Source organism: Vombatus ursinus, unplaced genomic scaffold (assembly GCF_900497805.2).
Source record: "Vombatus ursinus unplaced genomic scaffold, bare-nosed wombat genome assembly UNPS02010788.1, whole genome shotgun sequence".
Lineage (NCBI taxonomy): Eukaryota > Metazoa > Chordata > Mammalia > Diprotodontia > Vombatidae > Vombatus > Vombatus ursinus.
In genome coordinates, this window is record NW_020950566.1 from 5,084,321 (window position 1) to 5,097,344 (window position 13,024).

General features: G+C 36.0%; 1 protein-coding gene across 6 annotated transcripts in view; it reads right to left on the reverse strand.

Moving 5' to 3' along the window:
• CADPS2 (calcium dependent secretion activator 2) overlaps positions 1–13,024 on the reverse strand; it is a 700,135-nt gene that overhangs the window by 41,429 nt on the left and 645,682 nt on the right. The window lies entirely within an intron of this gene.

Below are 13,024 nucleotides of genomic sequence, written 5' to 3' on the forward strand. Positions count from 1 at the left end.
TAGGAGAGAATTGATATATGAGGAGGGAAGGGGAAAGAGAAAACCAGAAAGAAAATCCGTCAGTCATTGTTTAGAGTTGGTATAAAGTAGCTCCCACTTATATAGAGATTTTGAGCTAGAAGGGCCCTTAGGTCATCCAGCCCAACTCCCTCATTGGTGCATGAAAGCTTATTTGACTTCAACCTTGGGAAATAATTGCTCATATTTTACAAGTTACATTTGTAAAAGTGCTAAGAATCTAAGCCAGGATGAGCACTTCTGGCAATTTACTATGTATATCTAAGAGGTAAAATACATGTTTCCCTCTTTAGGAAAATAATCAGAAACTCATGAGAGAGGCAAAGCAACATGGTGGGCAAAGCAAAAACAAATTGGTCTTGGAGGCAGGAGACTTGGATTGGAGTCTCGGCTCTGAAACGTTTTATATGTGCGACTCCTGGAAGACTTCATCAGCTGTGAACCTCATTTCTTTAACTATAAAATGTGAGTTATATTACTTGTTATACCATCTCAGAAGGTGGTTGTCATTAAAACAAATGGAGGTCAATGAACATGATGTATAGACATATACAAGCATGACAGGTCAGTTAAGTGCTCAGACATTTAAAATCATCAGCATACCATGAGCATTCCCTAATTATAACCACAATTTACTTTTCATTATTGTAGTAGAGATTATCTATCAATAAGTTGTTGGAACTTATGTGTTATGTAAAACTAGGCTTGGTTTTCTTTCTGAGTGACCCAAAATGTTATTGGCCACCTCCTTCAATGGCTAAGTGTATTTAAATAATATAAACATATCATGTAAGTCTAAGTAATACATAATTAGAGAGAAAATATTACGCAAATTAAAAAAAGAACTTTTAATGCATTCTGAAGCCCGGTACAAATGATTTTTGGATTATCCATCCAGAGGAAACAGTTTGGTGAAGTAGAAGGAGTAGCTCACTTGGAGTCAGAAGACTTGAATTTAAGTTTTAGATCACATGACATTTGTCAGAGTTTATTTACACACAAAAGCAGTCGTGTTCTAAGTCTTCCTAGTTGTAGTCTATAGACAGACAAACCAACAAGTAGAATGGATGAAGCCTGATTCTGCCTGGTTGTCAATGAATCATTTTCCTTCCCAACTCATCCCATGTCTTTTAAAACCACAGAATCTTGGGGTTGTATGGTCAGAAGGAATTTTAGACGTCATCTAGTCCAATCCTTTCATCTTATAGTCAAGGATAATTCTCTAGCCTCACGATAACTTGCCTTAGTGAATTCCAACTTAGTTTGACATAATCTATTTTGTAATCTACTTAGTTAACTTAGTTGACTAAGGTTTGGTGTTAACAATGACAAGACAGCAATCATCATTATTATCATTCATTCATTCACATAGTGCTTCAAGGTAATCAAAGCTCGTCTTACAACACCATTCCAAGGTAGTGTTTTATTAGTTCCATTTTACAGAAGAAAAAACTGAGACTAGGAAAGATTAGATGACTTGTCCGTAGTCACATAGTTTGTAAATATCTGAGGACGAACTTGAACCCTGGCCTCTTGACTCCATGCTGCCTCCCCATATGGGCTTAGTCAGTCCAGACCTACAGACAACACTCATAACCTTAATAAGCTGTGTGATCTACTTTCTAAATGAGTATTATTGGCCAGAAGAGGGACTGTGTAGAAGAGGGAAAGAACTAGGTTAAACATCACCCCAGCTGTTAGAACAATTCGAAACTTATTCTCTACTGTTGGTGAGTCAATGGTACCATCTATAGGTCAAGGGTAGTACATTCGTTAATAAAGGCTTTAAAATCCATCCTTTCTTTTGCATATTTAATATATTTCCAAACATTTTAATGTAAAACCAGGGCACAGGTTAGGCATTAGGAGAATGTGACTTGTTCAACTAAAGGTTATTTCAAAGGTTGGGTTGTTTTTTGTTTGTTTGTTTTTTTGCTTTTGTAACAAAGATGTTTTGAGCAAGACTAAAGGCTTTATTACCTAACAGCCTGAAGCTGAACAAACACTGTGCAAACTCAAGAGCCCTTAAAAATACAAGGCTCATATGAGCCTTACAAGGATCACTTATTAATATCAAAGAATGATGTACAGACATTTTGCTACTGGTATTTCTTGAAGAGCACATATCTATAATGCTGGTTACATTTCAAATATAATGGAGGCTTTTATAAGTTAATTCTTGAGTTTATTTTTGCCCTCCAAAGTCCAAAAACATCTGAACACATACATATCTTTTTCAAGTGCATGATTTTTAATGGAAAATTTTATCTCCACTGATAGAGTGGATAAAGAGGTGACCTTGGAGACAAAGAGACCTGAGGGTATGTCCTGTCTGACATACACTGGCTGTATGACTACTCTAGTATCTTTGCCAGAATCCCAAATGGGATCATGAAGAGTTGGATGTGACTTAAAAATGATTGAACAACAATATGACCCTGGGTAAGTCACTTACCCTCTCAATACCCTTTGAGAATGTTTAAGACTAAATTGACCAGAAAGCACCAACCTGCATTGGTAAAAGGAATTTCCTTGTCTGGAGTTACCCATACCAATGAAATCAAGGCTCCAGTTCTTATCCCTATCTGCTCTAGGAGAAAAGTCAAGAGAATTTTTTATTACGGTCAGCATCTTAAGGTTAACTAGCACTTAGGACAATGAGAAATTCTCAAGTACTGGGATTCTCTCGGGGCCCCTCAAGTACCAAAGACTGAAAAGTGAGGAAGTCCCATAGGCATCAAATAGCCCAGGAACTAAAGTGACAGGCAGGGGCTCCTCAGCCAGAACAATGGTGTGAACTCATGCTAGGCTCACGATAAGCAAAATACTCTATAGACAAGATGTGAGAGCTGTTGCATGGAGACAAATTAAATTGAGATTTAAAAGCAAGTCCTCCCACCTCTAAAGTTTTTATTTTATTGTCATTCAAAGAAACAAGTCCTTTAATCCAGTCAATCATTTGACCTGTCAGCCAAGACACTGTTGAATTACAGCAGGGAAGGTTGCCAGAAAGCGACAGTATACAATAGATTTAAAAAGTAGCCTACTCAGTGAGAAAAAATGAATGCAGACACCAGGATTTGGATTTCTAGATCAGATATAGGAATAAGGGGCTCAGGGCTAGGGCTAGGGTGCACATGATGAAAGTTAGGAAGGTTCTATTTCACCACAGACTTATAGCTCTGATAAAGAATTCTTTAAGATGAAACTGGAGGGAGAAACAAACTGGACACACACACACACACACACACACAAACATACCCACCCACAAATATTTGCTAGTGATTCCCCTTCCTCAACCTCCCAATTGCTTTGTATTTATATTGCATGTATTTTGTTCTTATCCATACTCATGTTGTCCCGTGTGTGTGTGTGTGTGTGTATGTGTCTGCTGTGGTGAGTGAAAAATTAAATGACTGAGGAAACCAAAGGTTTGATCTTCCAACCACATTGATTTATTAAGCAATGCATGGTAATTGCCCAACAAACCAGGACCAGACCTCCTCAGCTTAGTCTGGACCCCAAATATAGAAGGAGACAGACTTTTTATACATTAAAAACAATTAATCAAATAAGGTCAATTAATCAAAAGAAAAAAATACATTGGGTCATCTGATTTTTAATTGGATGAAAGATTAGGGACTTTCCAAGTTGGGAGGGGGAGAGTGAACAGGTGCAATTCCCTGAATTCAGAAAAGAAGATGTCCCAATCCCTCCAAGTGTCTATAAACAATCAAAGGAACATGGAAACAATATCTGGTTAATTGGTATGGGGCCAATTTTCAGATAAGACATATGGGTTGCTTGAGATAGACAATTGTGAGAAGGCTCCTTGCATCAGTATTTGAGTCTGACTGGGTTTCTGATCAGTATTACCTAGGTCTTTGGTTCAGGGTCTCTAGATAGCATGGAGGGGTGGTCTGGCTTCCCAGCCATGCAAGACTAGGTTCAAACAAGGCAGCAAGTTTTTCTTCCACTTCCCACAATTGAATAAAGTTTTCTCACAGGACAGAAGTTGGATTAGATCCATAATTGAATAGAAAGGGAACTAAGATCCAGAATTGAGTCACAAGATGAAGTCAGTGTGGTACACTCAATTCCCATTACCACTTGCTATCCTCATCCCCCAAATCTCTCACTGCTAAGCCCCATATTTTAAAAAGGGGTAATAGTAAATTCTTCCTATTATTATTGGAAGAATATCAATATAGAGGTCCAGGGGACATTGCCCAAGAAAAACAGGTATAATAATGGTTCTGATCATACATACATATGTGTGTGTGTATGTATGTGTGTGTGTGTGTGTGTGTGTGTGTGTGTACACCACATAGTTATACAGGGTATGGATAATTGAGTAAACTAGAGATCTTAATCCAAGGAGATAAATGTATTTAGCCTTATCAGTATCACTGAAGACCTAATGGGATGGTAATTACAGACTAGAATAATGCAATGGAAGGTTCTATCTTATTCAGAAGAGAAAGATTAGATAAAGGGAGCAGAGATGTGAAAGTATACATAAATGGTACTGTATATTTCCCATAAGGGAATACAGAGAGAGAGAAGGGGAGTCATATGATAGAGAGGATAAGCATAAGAGAAGACATTTGATTGAGATCAACAGAGGGAGAAGCAGAAACGATACTATCATTGATGCATATAATATACCACCAGAACAGAAGGAGGAAATGGATGATGTGTTTGGGAAACATATCACAAACTAAATATGACAATGATAGGGTACTATGTGGACATCTTGTGGCAGTCTCTCACTATGTTAAAAGTAGAGTAGTTTATAAATTCATGACTTAACTCGATAATTCTACCCTTCAGAAATTGAAGGGACAAGAGGAATTGCTATTTTAGACTTGATTTTGATAAGTAAGCAGGCTCTTCCATGTCTGTGCCTTTTCACAAAACAGGCCACTATCCGTGCTTGGAATGAACTCTCCCTCCTCATCTTTGCTAATAGAATTCCTAGATTCCTCTAGATCAGCTCAGTTCTGCTCAAGTGCTAGCTCCAACTACAGTAGGCCTGTCCTGATTCACTTGGCTGCTAATGGTTCCCCTTCCCCAGCCTCTCAATTGCTTTGTATTTTCATAGCACGCATTTTGTTCTTATCCATACTCTTGTTGTTCCTTGTCCCCTCCCACCTTTTTGTCTCCTTCTGCAACAGAATTCAAGCTGCTTGAGGACAGGGACCATTTTACTTTTGTCTATCTCTAGTACATAGTAGGAATTTGCCTAGCATACAGTAGGAACTTAATAAAGGCATATTGACTCAGAACTTCCCTCCGTGCCTGGGGCCTTCTCACCCTAGAATATACCTCTACTCTGGTCCCCTTCTCCCACTGGTGATTCCTTTCAGGGCCAATCTTTCGGGGAGGCCCCTTTGCCCACTATTCCTTATTCTGCTCTAGACTCCGCTTCTGACTCTCTGAACTTTCCCCCCACATCCCCATGTAGACACCTGTCCTCCTGCCCCCAACATTTTTTTCAGCTCTCTTTAATGTGTTGTCTTCTACTAGAATGAAAGCTCATTGAAGCTAGGGACTGTCTTTCTTTTTGTATCCCTAGAGCTTAGAACAATGCCAGCTATATATTAAGTGCTTAATAAATGCTTGTTGCCTGTCTGTCTGAATGGAAATGAACTGAATTTGCTGCTGAAGTATCAATGATGGAAACGTTGGGCGGCAGTGACTATGCCAATTTAGAGTTTGTGATGGTTGAGAAACAGCAAGCTGGGCATAATATGACGTACATTCTAGATTTTTGGAGAGTAGATTCCAAACACCTTAGCAAAAAAGTGGGTAGGATTCCACAGCTAAAGTTATACATATCAAAAGAGTTGAGACATTCTCAAGAATGGAATTCTGGTGGTAAAAATAGAATTGGTTTCATTGGGAAATGAATAAAAAGGGGAAATTGTCTAAAGGGCTTAACTAGGCTAAATCATTGATCAGCTAAGATTTTTAAAAAGATCCATAAAATGTTTTGCATGACTATACATTTATAATCTATATCAAATTGCTTGCCATCTCAAGGAGCGGGGAGAGGAGGGAGGGAATTTGGAACTCAAAATTTTTTAAAACGAATGTTAAAAATTGTTTTTACATGCAATTGAGAAAAAATTAAACAACAATTAAAAAAAACACAAAGATCCACAGAGCAGATGTAAACAAAGGCAGGGAAGTGGGGATGGCATAGCCCTCTCAGAAAAGTATCAGGAATATTAAAGTTGGGAATGAATTGAGAGTTGTTATTAATGCCAAGGACAATAAAAAAAGGGATTGTTTGCTTTTTTTTAAGGGGCAAGAGGAAGATTAAACAGGGTATAGGACCACTCACAGGTCTGATGGAATGATAACAGTGTAACAGTGAAAGATGACCCAGCTACTTTTTACTTCAATTTTCTTTATCAAGGAAAATGATCTTCAGACTGGGAAGTAAAGAACAAAAAATGCTTGACAGGAAATTAAAATAAATGGAGATAATAAGATAGTACCTGTCTTCTCTAAATGGGCTCAAATGAGCACACCTGAACACTGGAGCATGTGATTGCTAAGATGCAAGTTATAGAGATTGGTGAGGTCTCAAGACAGATGTCCCGATTTTCAGAAAACGGAAAGAAGATAAATTCTTCTAATTATAGGCTGTTGAACTTGACTTTGATTCTTGGCAAAGTTCTAGGGTGTATTGGTAGATGGAAGGCTTGTAGAAAGGGAAACAGTCATTATTAGATTTTCCTGTCAGATAAACCTAAAGCCTTTTTTAAAATAGGCTGAATGCAATGGAGCTATTTAATTTTTATTTCATCACATTTATTAGTCAACTATTAGACAATACTAGCTGTGTGACCTTGAGCAATTTACTTCACCCTCATCTGTAAGATGAGTTAGAGAAAGAAATGGAAAACCACGCCAGTATCTTTGCCAAGAAAACCTCAATGAGGTCATGAAGAGTTGGCTACGACTGAAAAACAATTGGTTGAACAACACCAATAACAAACTAGATTAACGGGCAGCTAGGTGGCACAGTGGATAGAGCACTGGGCCTGGAGTTAGGAAGATAAGTGTTCAGATCTGGTTTCAGACACTTACTAGCTGTATGACCCCAGACAAATCATTTAATCCCTATTTGCCTCAGTTTTTCATTTGTAAAATGGGGACACACTTGAGAAGGAAATGGCAAACCACTCCAGTATCTGTGCCAAGAAAACTCCATGGACAATTCCATGGGGTCACAAAGAGTCAGACATGACTGAACAACAACAACTAGATTAACAGAATATTAGGGTACCATATTTCATTTTTATTTAACATTATAAGGTGTTTCTTAGGAACAACACAGTGAAGTAAGTAGCGCACCTATCTATCAATTATCTCTATTTTACAAATGAAGAAAATAATGCTCTGAGATGTTAAGTGAGTTGCCATGTTTATATAGCTAGGAATATTGATTAAAACCAGTAGTCAAACCCATGTCTCCTACTTCCTGCTTATGTTCTTTCCACTATGCCAAGCTACCTCTCCAGTGGCATACATAGGATATTTCTGGTTTTCAACAAAACACTTGGCAACCTTTAATTATATCCTTGTAGACAAGATACAGAGATGTAGACTAAATGGATGATAGTACCATTAAACTGATTCAGAACTAGTGGAATGTTCACACATGAGGAAGTAACGGGTCAATAACAACATAGAGAGGTAGTTCTAGTAGAGTTTATAATATTCTGTCCTTGGTCCTGTTCCTCATGACATCATTATCAATGATTTAAATGAAGGCGTGTAATGTCAAATTTGTCAGGAGGAATAGCTAACCTGTTGGATGGCAAAACTGGGACAAAAATACCTTGACAGGCTAGAATAGTAAGCTCAGACTAATAAGATACAATTTTAATAGGAGTAAATGTAAATCCCTATACCTGTTCTGAAGAAAAAATTCAATTATATTAGTTTAGGTTGAAGGAAGCATGGCTAGAGAGAACATTATGTGAAAATGACCTGGGGGATTTAGTCATCAGTGACCTCAGTATATAAGTAGTGTGGCATGGTGGCCATAGAAGCTAATGTAATATTTTATGTCCTGCTGCCCAGACCTGTGATTCCATCAGTGTAGGGAGCACCCTTATGCAGCTTATAATGTTCTGTGGAATATTTTTTTAACAGATTAACCAACATAATAATTGTTAGAATATTTTTTCTCCACATGTAGGGACACAGAACTACTTTAGCACTTAGTAACCTAGTAAGCCTATTCATTTATGTGTTTGAATTTAAGTTCTAGCAAATTAAAAGAAATGAATTTATCCCAAATCTAATGTATTTCAAGTGCTTTTCTCCTTAACTCTAAAAAAAAAATAGAAATATATTCTTAAATTCCATAGAATTTAAGATAGAGAGGGTAAGGGTTTTGCCAAATGTCAACAAAATAAGTTTAGATTTTTGTTTCCCTTTCTAAATTAATACCTCAGACAAGATGTATAAATATGTTCCTTCTTTTTAAAAGATCAATTAAAATTATTCCAAATTTATAAATATACACAAATAAATGGGGAGATTCCATAGAGATGGAAACGATATCATCTGCACAGATTGTAGCCAATGGTTTCTAACTTCAATTAGTTGTAGGGAGTAGCTTGAGACCTAAAGAGTTTAGGTACAGTTTTAGAGATTTGTTTCAGACTACTAAGAGGTCCAATACTTATCCAGGGTCTCATAGCCAGTATGTGTCAGAGGTAGGACATGAACTCAACTATTTCTGACTCTGAGATCATTTCTCAGAGGTCAGTTGTAAGGACACACCATGCTGTTTCTTAGGCTGTGATCTTATGCTGTATTACTAGAAGTATGGTACCCAGATGTGATAGCTCCATTGCATTCTCTCCTATCCAGACCACATCTGGCCACATTATAGAGGTCAATGACAAACTGGAATAGGTTTACAGTAGAAATGTCAAACATATAGCCTGTGGGCTGCACATAGCCCATAACATGCCCAAGTCTGGCTTGAACCAGTTTAAAATTAATTGGGACATAGTTGACAAAATAATTAATAAAAAGGAAATATATACACCTGGGTGGTTTTCTAAGTCAGTATTTGATCCAAAGGGGTCCTTATGTACAATTCAGTGGCTTCCATTTTTATTAGCTTGACAACCTTGGTTTAAAGGATAATGGGAGACCTCTAAACCATGTCATATGAGGACACTGATCCTAGAAGAGGGCAGATTCAGAGAGGCAGGAGAGATGCGTCTAAGAATTGAAGGGCTTTCACATGGAAAAGAGATTAGAATAGTTTGCTTCAATCTAAAAAGCAGAACTAAGTGTAAGAGGTAGAAGTTGCAGAGAGACAGATTTAGATTTGGTGAAAATAAAAACTTCTCAGCACTTAGAGATAGCCTAAAGTATAATGAATTGTTCCAATAGGTCAGTTCGCTATCATTGGAGGTCTTAAAGCAGTAGTTGGGTAACCACTGGGCCATGAATTAACAAGGCAATTCATGCTCCTGTGTAAGCTGAACTCCACAGTTTCTAAGGTCTCTTCCAATATGAGATTTGCACATAGTAGGTGTATACACACATAAAAATGTGTATTTCATATATGTGTATGTAAAACACATTTCTTTTATCATATTTAAAACTTTATTAAAAATGTCATACAAGGGGGGCAGCTAGGTGGCGCAGTGGATAGAACACCAGCCCTGAAGTCAGGAGGACACGAATTCAAATCTGGCCTCAGACCAAACACTTGACATGTACTAGCTGTGTGACCTTGGGCAAGTCACTTAACTCTGATTGCCTCACTTAAAAAAATAAAAACAACAAACCAAACAAACAAACAAAAGTCATACAAGAAGCCTAATAAACATCCTTTATCTCAATGCTAATAGAGAGAAATTTAAATGTCAATTCTGTTTTACAGAACAAAATGGTTAAAACGTTAAATCTATAAATTGAAATATTACAACTTGATAACATGGATTTTAGGTAGATAATTTCGATTTTAAATATGTTTTACAAAACTGAAAAACAGATTAAACTTCTTTGTTGAAAATAAGTTTTCTTTTTGTAAGTTAAGAAACACTAGTCTGAAAAAAAAACAAAAACAAAAGCCAGAATTATAACATTTCTCATTAACATTATTTCTTCCTTTATCTTTGAACTGTTTACCTATTCTTGAAATTGTGACATATGGGAATTTCACACCTAGTGAATATATTTTCATGCAGCTTGTGGCATGAGACTATAATCATTAGAAGAATATACACAAGAAAGAGTAACTGCAACAGCTGGTGACATTTACCAATTAGAATTATGCTTCTTTAAAACACTTTATCCTTTCTTTAGTGTTTGAAGGGTAATTATCTCTGATAAATTGCTGAAAAATATGTAATTTTCCTTTTAAATAGTTTCTCTTTATAATATGAACGTGTTTGGATGGGGGGCATTGTCACTGGATCAGCACTCCTTCATGCTATGACTATTTTGTGATACTGTGATTTTAAAACTTTGAAAGTCTTTGCACTTTTTCATATGTTAAGCTATTCTTCCATTAGGAATTAAGCCTTCTCTTCCAAAAATAACTACAAGAAGATATCCTGCTGTCAGTTCTTTTCTGAGTGAAACAGAAATATTGTGCCTACATTATAAAAGAGAAATTACTACTCTTTCAGTGTGTGTTAATACACAATGATTTATCAAAGGGTCTACATGCTAATCATTAGCAACAATAGAACAACATAGTTTTTTTTTCCATGATCGAGAGGGATTTAAAAAAAAAGATATTAAAATTTGAAACACTCTAAAATGAAAATTAAATCATCATTTAAATGACTAATAAATGTGATGAAATAAAAATTAAAGAACCAATTAAAATATCTTAAAGCTATTATTGCTGTCATTTTGAGAGTATTTAGAGCATTTACAGTATACAATTTTCAAATAAGGTTGCTTTTCACAACGTGTGTTTTATTTAAAGCTCTGGTCTATTCATTTTAATAGACAGGAATGATAAAACTAAAAAGTTTTCCATTTTGTGCTGATTTTAAAGGCAGTCAACAGTTGTTCCCAGGCAATTTCTAACTGGATTCAGGAAAGTATCAGCAATTTTTCAGCTACTATGTCGGCCAAATGAACGCACCAATAGACTTTCACACCCCATACAAAACAGAACTAAATCACCAAACATACCAGGAAATGAAATATTTTCAGTAGGTTTCTTTATCACTTGTTACACAAGTAACTGAATACACTGGTGAGTGAATGAGTGTAGACCCAAGTGAGGATTTTTTTTTCTTTCCCCTAGGGTTAATCACTAGTTAACCTGGCAAGATGAACATGCTGTTTAAAAAAAGAAAAAGAAAAAAGAAAAGGAAAAAAAAATTCCTCATTAATTATATGCTGCAAATGCTCTTACTTCCTGCTGCTACACCTAATCCCACAGGTGCAAGCCTTCTCTTCTGCCATTCCTGGGTAGGTGGGCACAACTCTGCCGTCATTCTTCCCAGCAATGGATTTTGATACTGTAGAAGCTGTGTAACCTTCCACTGGAGGTTAACAATGCATTAGAAAAACACTGTCATGGTGCCTATTTAACAAGGAGACAAATTTTTAAATATATTGTTCCTGTTTTAGAGATGAACTGGAGGCTACAGTATAATTGACTTAATTTGAAAGTGCATTTTTCTTCGCCTACAAAAGCTTGCCTTACAGCAACAAATCAGAAGTAATATCATGATCCCGCCATATTGTAACATCTATACTTTATAAACAAGAAGGCCTGCATCCCATCATGCTACTGGAATACCTTCCCAATACTGGAGTAAAATCACTAGTGCATATCTCATTGCACAACAACACCGTCAGAAATACCAGTACTTGGTGATGCACTGTAAGCCTTTCAATGCCTTGTCATTCTCTCTGATTTGAGTTGCATTTTCTCATAGCTCACAGTACAGCCAAGTGTTTCTAGCTTCTGTTGTTTAAGTTTAGAGCCATTTGGGACACAGTAAATAAAGTGATGGGTTTGGAGAGGAAGACTCAAATCTTGACTTTGATATTTATAAACTTTGTAACTTTAGGCAAGGCACACCCTCTATGTGATCAAGGACACTCTCTAAGATTGAGAGTTAATTCACACTGGAAAAAACAAATAAACAAACAAACAAACAAAAGCAAAAACAAACCTTACATCTTTTATTTTTTGAATAGGTTTAAAAACTAGAATAATTTGTAACTGATCTTTCAAAACATAGAATATATGTACTTTAATCTCATCAATTAATTAAAAAAAGCAAAACAAAAATCCAAACTTATTTTGTTGTGGACAGTTGATGACAACCTTATACAACATTCCTTTAATTCTGTGGAATTAAATTTTTTTAAATTTTATCAATTTATGTAGAAATGCTTTTATAAACCCTCAGGTTCAAAATCTTCTTTAAATTCTATTGACTTTAAAGATAAATTTCAATTGTGGTGGCTTATGTAGAAATGCTTTTGTAAATGCTCAGGTTCATAACATTCTTTAAATTAAGAATAAATTTCTATTTTACTGGCTTATGTAGAAATACTTTTGTAAATCCTCAGGTTCACAATATTCTTTAAATTTTAGTGAATTTAAGAATAACTTTCAATTTTGCTGGTGTCCGTAAAAATGCTTTGGTTAAACCCCAGGTTCAATGTGAATTCATCTGACAAAAACATTTGTGAGAAATTTAACTACCTCACAAATGAATTGGCTCCTGGTTACTAAACACTGAAGAAGTTTCATGTTCTCAAATGAAGACAAAATATTCTGATTACTCCTATTCTGTTTCATGCGCTTAAAAAATGTCACCACCCAAATATTCTTTAATCATTTTTCTTCAAAAAACAGAAGTTAAATATTTTTTCATCATAGGAAAATAAAACTAAGTATCAACATGGAGCTAAAATTTCCTTTACCGTTGTATTATAACCCTGATCTAAGAGGAAACAATAGCAATATTGCACATAAATT